Below are 7,780 nucleotides of genomic sequence, written 5' to 3'. Positions count from 1 at the left end.
CCATGTTGGGAAACGTAGCATGCAATTTCAAAAAAATTCCTACGCTCACGCAAGATTTATCTAGGAGATGTATAGCAATGAGAGAGGGAGAGTGTGTCCACGTACCCTGGTAGACCGAAAGCATAAGCGTTTGCTTAACGTGGTTGATGTAGTCGAACGTCTTCTCATTCCCACCGATCAAGTACCGAACGTACGACACCTCCGAGTTCTGCACACGTTCAGCGCGATGGCGTCCCTCGAGCTCTTGATCCAGCAGAGGGTCGAGGAAGTAGATGAGTTCTGTCAGCACGACGGTGTGGTGACGGTAATGGTGATGTGATCTGCGGAGGGCTTCGCCTAAGCACCGCAAGAATATGACCAGAGGCGTAAACTATGGAGGGGTGCACTGCACACGGCTTGGAACAATTGATGTGTCTTGTTGGCCCCCCTATATAAAGGAGGGAGGGAGAGGAGGTCGGCCCTAGGCGCGCCCCAAGTAGGAGGATCCTACTTGGGGTCCTAGTAGGATTCGCCCCCCTTCCTTTTACCGGAGGGGGAAAGGGGAAAGGAGAGAGGGGAGGAGAAGGAAAGGGGGCACCGCCCCCTCTCCTTGTCTAATTCGGCCTCCTTCCCCGTGGGGGGCGCGCCACCCTTATGTGGGCAGGTGTGCCTCCCTCCTATGGCCCTTATGGCCCATGTCTTTCCCCGGGGGGTTCCGGTAACCCCTCCGGTACTCCGGTATGTACCTGATACATTTCGGAACACTTCCGGTGTCTTAATACTACCTTCCAATATATCAATCTTTACCTTTCGACCATTTCGAGACTCCTTGTCATGTCCATGATCTCATCTGGGACTGTGAACAACCTTCGGTCACCAAAACACATAACTCATATAATACAAATCGTCATCGAATGTTAAGCGTGCGGACCCTACGGGTTCGAGAACTATGTAGACATGACTAAGACACCTCTCTGGTCAATAACCAATAGCGGAACTTGGATGCTCATATTGGTTCCCACATATGCTACGAAGATCTTTATCGGTCTAACCGCTACGACAACATACGTTATTCCCTTTGTCATCGGTATGTTACTTTCCCGATATTCGATTGTTGGCATCTTCATACCTAGTTCAATCTCATTACCGGTCAGTCTCTTTACTCGTTCCGTAATGCATCATCCCGCAACTAACTCATTAGTCACATTGCTTGCAAGGCTTCATATGATGTGCATTACAGTGAGGGCCCAGAGATACCTCTCCGATAGTCGGAGTGACAAATCCTAATCTCGATCTATGCCAACTCAACAAACACCTTCGGAGATACCTGTAGATCATCTTTATAATCACCCAGTTACGTTGTGATGTTTGATAGCACACAAGGCATTCCTCCGGTGTCCGAGAGTTGCATAATCTCATAGTCGGAGGAATATGTATTCGACATGAAGAAAGCAATAGCAATAAAACTGAACGATCATTATGCTATGCTAACGGATGGGTCTTGTCCATCACATCATTCTCCTAATGATGTGATCCCGGTCATCAAATGACAACACATGTCTATGGTTAGGAAACTTAACCATCTTTGATTAACGAGCTAGTCAAGTACAGGCATACTAGGGACACAGTGTTTTGTCTATGTATCCACACATGTATCAAGTTTCCGGTTAATACAATTCTAGCATGAATAATATACATTTATCATGATGTAAGGAAATATAAAATAAAAACTTTATTATTGCCTCTAGGGCATATTTCCTTCAATCTCCCACTTGCACTAGAGTTAATAATCTAGTTCACATCACCATGTGATTTAACACCAATAGTTCAGATCTGTATGTGATTAACACTCATAGTTCACATCGCCATGTGACCAACACCCAAAGGGTTTACCAGAGTCAATAATCTAGTTCACACTGCTATGTGATTAACACCCAAAGAGTACTAAGGTGTGATCATGTTTTGCTTGTGAGAGAAGTTTAGTCAACGGGTCTGCCACATTCAGAGCCGCATGCATTTTGCAAATTTGCTGGAACATAGAAGACGTGCTCCCTGTCAGGCAGGAGCTAGAAGCGTAACATAGAAGACGTGCTCCCTATCAAAGATTAGTCGGTACATGAGGGACTGTTCGTTCCTCTCAAGAAACTGCTAGCGTACCATAGCATTATAATCAAGGAAAGCAGGTGGTAACTCAATGTCATCCTCCCTTATGGGTACCCCGAGATAATTAGCTAAACGGGTGGCATAAATCCCACCAAAGAAATCTCCATCTTTAGCATTATTATGTAACCTCCTTGCAATAGTAGCCCCCAAGTTATATCGTTTATCACCCATTACCGCACACTTGAGGACACTAAGATCTGATGCACAAAGGTGGCTATGATCATGTTTACCATTAATGCATCTACCTATAAAGAAAGAAAAATAATGTATGGTATGAAAGTGAATTCTCCCTATGGTTGCTTGTGTAATATTTCTAGTTTCTCCCATAATGATGCTAGCAAGGAAATCATTATAATCAGTTTTATGAGGTTCACTACGAATGCCCCATTGTGGAATTTTGCATGCATCATTAAAATCTTCTAGGTCCATGGTAAATGATTTACCATAAAGATCAAATAGAACAGAACGAGTATTGCACTGGGATGTAAACTTAAATCTTCACACAAATGAATTAGTGAGGTAATAGTACTGCCGACACTTATCTGGCACGAAGTCCTTAAGGCCAGCATTTTGTGCGTACGCATCAAATTCCTCCTTGAAACCTGCATGAACCACCATTCGCAAGGCCACACTAGAGCTTCCCTTGGTGTTTCAAGGTCCGGCTCACGTATCGCGAGCCTTGGGGCTTGCTTCCTTGAGGAACCACCTTGGTATATCTATCCTAAACATTTTTCTTCATCTGAAAAATTTCTGAAAATTTTAGTGACTCAAAATAAAAGTGAACAAAACTCAATAAAACTAATAGTAACTACTCCTACAAGTGTCTAGAGGCTATATCATGCAACAAAACTACTTTGGACCATATAAATTTGACATGCAAGCTCAAGAAAAAGGTCACCGCAACAACAAAAAATTGCAATATATAAAGCACTAGAACAAAAACTAATTGGACCATTGGAGGAGTCACATACCGAAGAACAATCTCCCAAAACAGTTTTGGAAATGGAGCAATGAGCAAGGAGATCGAAAATGGTAGCAAGATGAGCAAGGACACAGGTTTGAGCAATGGTGGGATTTTTTCTAGAGGAAGACAGAGTGGATGGGTGCTGGAATAAGTGAGGGGGACCCACATGGGACCCACAAGCCCTGTAGGCGCGCCTAGGGGGTGGGCGCGCCCTGTGGGCTTGTGGCCCACTGGTGCATCCCCCTCGTGTGTTCTCAGTGCCAAAAATTCTCAAATATTCTAGAAAAAATCATACTCAATTTTCAGGGCATTTGGAGAACTTTTATTTTCTGGTCATTTTATATTGCACGGATAATTCAGAAAATAGAAAAATAACAATAATTTTGCTTTTTTATTATAAATAATAGGAATTAAAAGGTAGGTACATAAAGTTGTGTTTACTAAATTCATCCATCTCATGCCCATCAAAAGGAATCCATAACAAGGTTGATCAAGTCTTATTAACAAACTTCTTCCGAGTGACATGAAACCAGAGAATCTTCGCATCACACTAGGTTACCTCAATGGGGATATGCATGTCCGAAACAATAAGAATATCATATTTCTTTTTGATAGTAGGAATAGGGAATTCAAAATCTCTAATAGCAATCGTTGAAATTTTTCCAATAGAATTGATGCTATTAACTTGAGCTTGTTTCTTCGGAAAGTGTACCGTATGCTCATTACCATTAACATGAAAAGTGACATTGCCCTTGTTGCAATCAATAACAGCCCCTACAGTATTCAAAAAGGGTCTACCAAGGAGGATCGACATACTATACTACCTGTGTCGGGTTATCAAGACCATGCATTTCCTCAATAGGTGATAAATTCTTAACATCTTTAGCTTTTATACCTTTTTATTTCATAGATTTCTTTGCCTCTTGCATATCTTCAGGACTAAGAAATAGAATACCCCTTTTCTACGGAGTTGGCTTAAGAGTTGGTTCAGGAAGAGTCCAATCATTATCATTACTCAATATATTATTCAATAGTACTTCAGCTTGTTCAACAGTTCGTTCCCTGAAAACACAACCAGCACAACTATCTAGGTGGTCCCTATAAGCATCGGTTAGTCCATTATAAAAGATATCAAGTATTTCATTTTTCTTGAGAGGATGACCGGAAAAATCATTAAGTAATTGGAGAAGCCTCCCCAAGCTTGCGGGAGACTCTCTTCTTCAAGTTGCACAAAGTTAAATATTTCCTGTAAGACAACTTGTTTTTTATGAGCATGAATATATTTTTCAGAGAAGTAATATATCATATCCTGGGGACTACACACACAACTAGGAGCAAGAAAATTAAACTATATCTTACATCACCCTTTAATGAGAAAGGAAACAACTTAAGAATATAGTAATAACGAATTTTTTCCTCATGAGCAAATAGGGTGGCTCTATCATTCAATTTAGTAAGATGTGCCACAATAGTTTCAGATTCATAACCATGGAAAGGATTAGGTTCAACCAAAATAATTAACTCAGGATCGACCGAGAATTCATAATCCTTATCAGTAACAAATATAGGTGAAGTAGCAAACTTAGGATCATATTGCATTCTAGCATTCAAAGATTTTTCTTTCAGCTTGACTAGTAATTTCTTAAGATCATCTCTATCTTTGCAAGCAAAAACGTCTCTAGCAGTTTCTTCATCCATAATATAACCCTCAGGTACCTTAGGAAATTCATATCTAGGGGGAGAATCATAATCTTCAGTTTCAATAATATCACCAGTTTCAGTAATCTCATTCTCTCTAACCCTAGCAAGTTTTTCATCAAGAAATTCACCTAGTGGCAAAGTGTTATCAAGCAAAGTACTAGCATCATCATAAGTATCACTCATAGCAGAATTAGCATCATCAATTACTTGCGACATATTAAGATTACTAGTAGGTGGTGGTGTCGCAAGCTTACTCAAAACAGAAGGTGAATCAAGTGTAGAGCTAGATGACAGTTCCTTACCTCCCCTCATAGTAGAGGGATAGATCTCCGTTTTGGTATCTTTCAAATTCTTCATCGTGATCAACAGATATAAATCCCATGTGACTCAGAGAATAGAGCTATGCTCCCCGACAATGGCACCAGAAAAAGGTCTTGATAACCCACAAGTATAGGGGATCACAATAGTTTTCAAGGGTAGAGTATTCAACCCAAATCTATTGATGCGACACAGGGGAGCCAAAGAATATTCATGAGTATTAGCAGTTGAGTTGTCAATTCAATCACACCTGAGAGATTTAATATCTGCAACAAAGTGTTTAGTAGCAAACTAGTATGATAGTAATGGTAACAACGGCAAAAGTAACAATAGCAGTTTTGTAGCGATTGTAATAGCAGTAGCAACGAAAGTAACTTAACAAAGATCAATATGTGAAAATCTCGTAGGCAATGGATCGGTGATGGATAATTATGTTGGATGGCATTCATCATGCAAAAGTTAACCTAGGGTGACACAGAACTAGCTCCAATTCATCGATGTAATGTAGGCATGTATTCCGTATATAGTCATACATGCTTATGGAAAAGAACTTGCATGACATCTTTTGTCCTAGCCTCCCATGGCAGCGGGGTCCTAATGGAAACTAAGGGATATTAAGGCCTCCTTTTAGTAGAGAACCAGAACAAAGCATTAGCACTTAGTGAAGACATGAACTCCTCAAACTACAGTAATCACCGAAAAGAATCCCAATTATTGTCACCTTGGGGTATGCGGATCATAACTCCTAATAGGTGTCTACAACTTGCAAGATCGGATCAAGAACACATAAATATATTCATGGAAACATAAAGAGTTCAGATCTGAATTCATGGCATTCGGGCCCTAGTGACAAGCATTAAGCATAACAAAGTCATAGCAACATCAATCTCAGAACATATTGGATACTAGGGATCAAACCCTAACAAAACTAACTCAATTACATGATAAATCTCATCCAACCCATCCACTACTAGGGAAATGCCTATACACAAGAGCTTACTAGTAGCGCTTTTTACAAGAAACCGCTGCTACTACTTATCAGTAGCGCTTGCTCATGGTAAGCACTGCTACTATGCACTTACCAGTAGCGTCGTGTTCATAAAACACGCTACTACTACAATTGCCAGACCGTTGCCGGCAGGCCATAGTAGTAGCGCTTGTATGTAGAAAGCATTACTGCTATTGTACGTAGCAGTAGCGCTTTCTGCATACAAGCGCTACTACTACAGGCACCTTATCCACGCTCCGGCCCGCGCTTGACCTCACTCTCCCCCTCACACACTCTCACTCGCGTGCCTCCACTGCACACCGCCGCTGCCACCGTCCCCCGCACCGGTCTTCTCCCACCGGCCACCCTCGCTAGCGCCGGCTCTTCTCCCCCACCGGCCGACCTCCCGCGTCGGCCCTCGTCTCCCGCCGGCCGCCCCCCTTGCGCCGGTCGTCCTCCACTGAGAGGTACTCCTCGTCCCTCCTCCCTCCTCCTCCCTAGTTAATTTTGAACCCTAGCTAGTTGAAAATTTTAGGTTAAATCTTAGAATAATGTAGTAGGTTATGATCTTAGGTGTTTAATTTTAGAATAATGTAGTATGAACCCTAGCTAGTTATGATCGAACCATGTTCAAAATGTAGGTTTTTAATTAGGTGTACTTAATATAATTGAGGTATTTAAGGTGTTTAATCTTAGACTAATGTAGTATGAACCCTAGTTATGATCGAACCATGTTCAACATGTCAAATTTGTTGTTATTTTTTTAGTTAAAGCATTTATTCCCGCATCGACGTCGACGATGCCTATCCCGCATCCTCGTCGTTGACTCGGCGGAGGACACCTGCTTGATGAGGAGCCAGCCCGTCATTGACCAGAACCTTCTTTGGTGGCAGTCGCGTGGGCCAGTGATGGTGCGGAGGCTTGAGGACCTCGTGGAGGTGGTACGTCACTGTGTCAGCGAGGAGGACGAGCACGTCCGTCGCTACATGGTTGCGTTGGAGTGCATGTTCTCCAATACCTGGCAGGTTCTTCAGGGATCTCACTGGAGCTATGATCCTACGATGGTTCCTGCTCGGGTGTCCACCACCCGTGCCGATACCCATCGTTCTCTAGGGTTTTAGCTATATTAGTGATGTTATATGTATGATACTATTCAAGATATATTAGTGATAATATTCGATGATGTACGGACGAAAGAGATGATTTAGTTTTGCTTATTGAATGCATGCTAATTTGAATACTTATTTATTTTACGATTTGGTTTTGCTTATTGAATGCTAAAATTGGAAAACTACTCCTAATTTGAATGCCCAAGTGGCCAGCCATGTTTGCAGGTTACACCTCCGAGTGGCCTATGTTTTGCCGGAGTGTTGATTAATTCCCGTTCCGGCAAATTTCAGGCACTCGAGATATCCTTTTTTAGCAAAGGTCATGCCATATTTTTCCATGAATTCTGGGATGACTTGTGCTAGAATATGTAGGAAATATCGAGTGGCCTGGATTTTCTAGAAAGATAATTAAACGACTTATCGGGTTGACTTTAAGTCCGTCGAGGCCCCATACATGACAATCAAACAGTGAGTGAGGGAGTGTGTCCACCATATGTGAGAGAAGAATAATGCTGACTGTTGTCGTGGGGGTCGCTTCTCCTTCATTCCCGTGTGCTA

This window comes from Triticum dicoccoides, chromosome 2B (assembly GCF_002162155.2).
Source record: "Triticum dicoccoides isolate Atlit2015 ecotype Zavitan chromosome 2B, WEW_v2.0, whole genome shotgun sequence".
NCBI lineage: Eukaryota > Viridiplantae > Streptophyta > Magnoliopsida > Poales > Poaceae > Triticum > Triticum dicoccoides.
Note: the sequence above shows the minus strand (reverse complement) of the source record.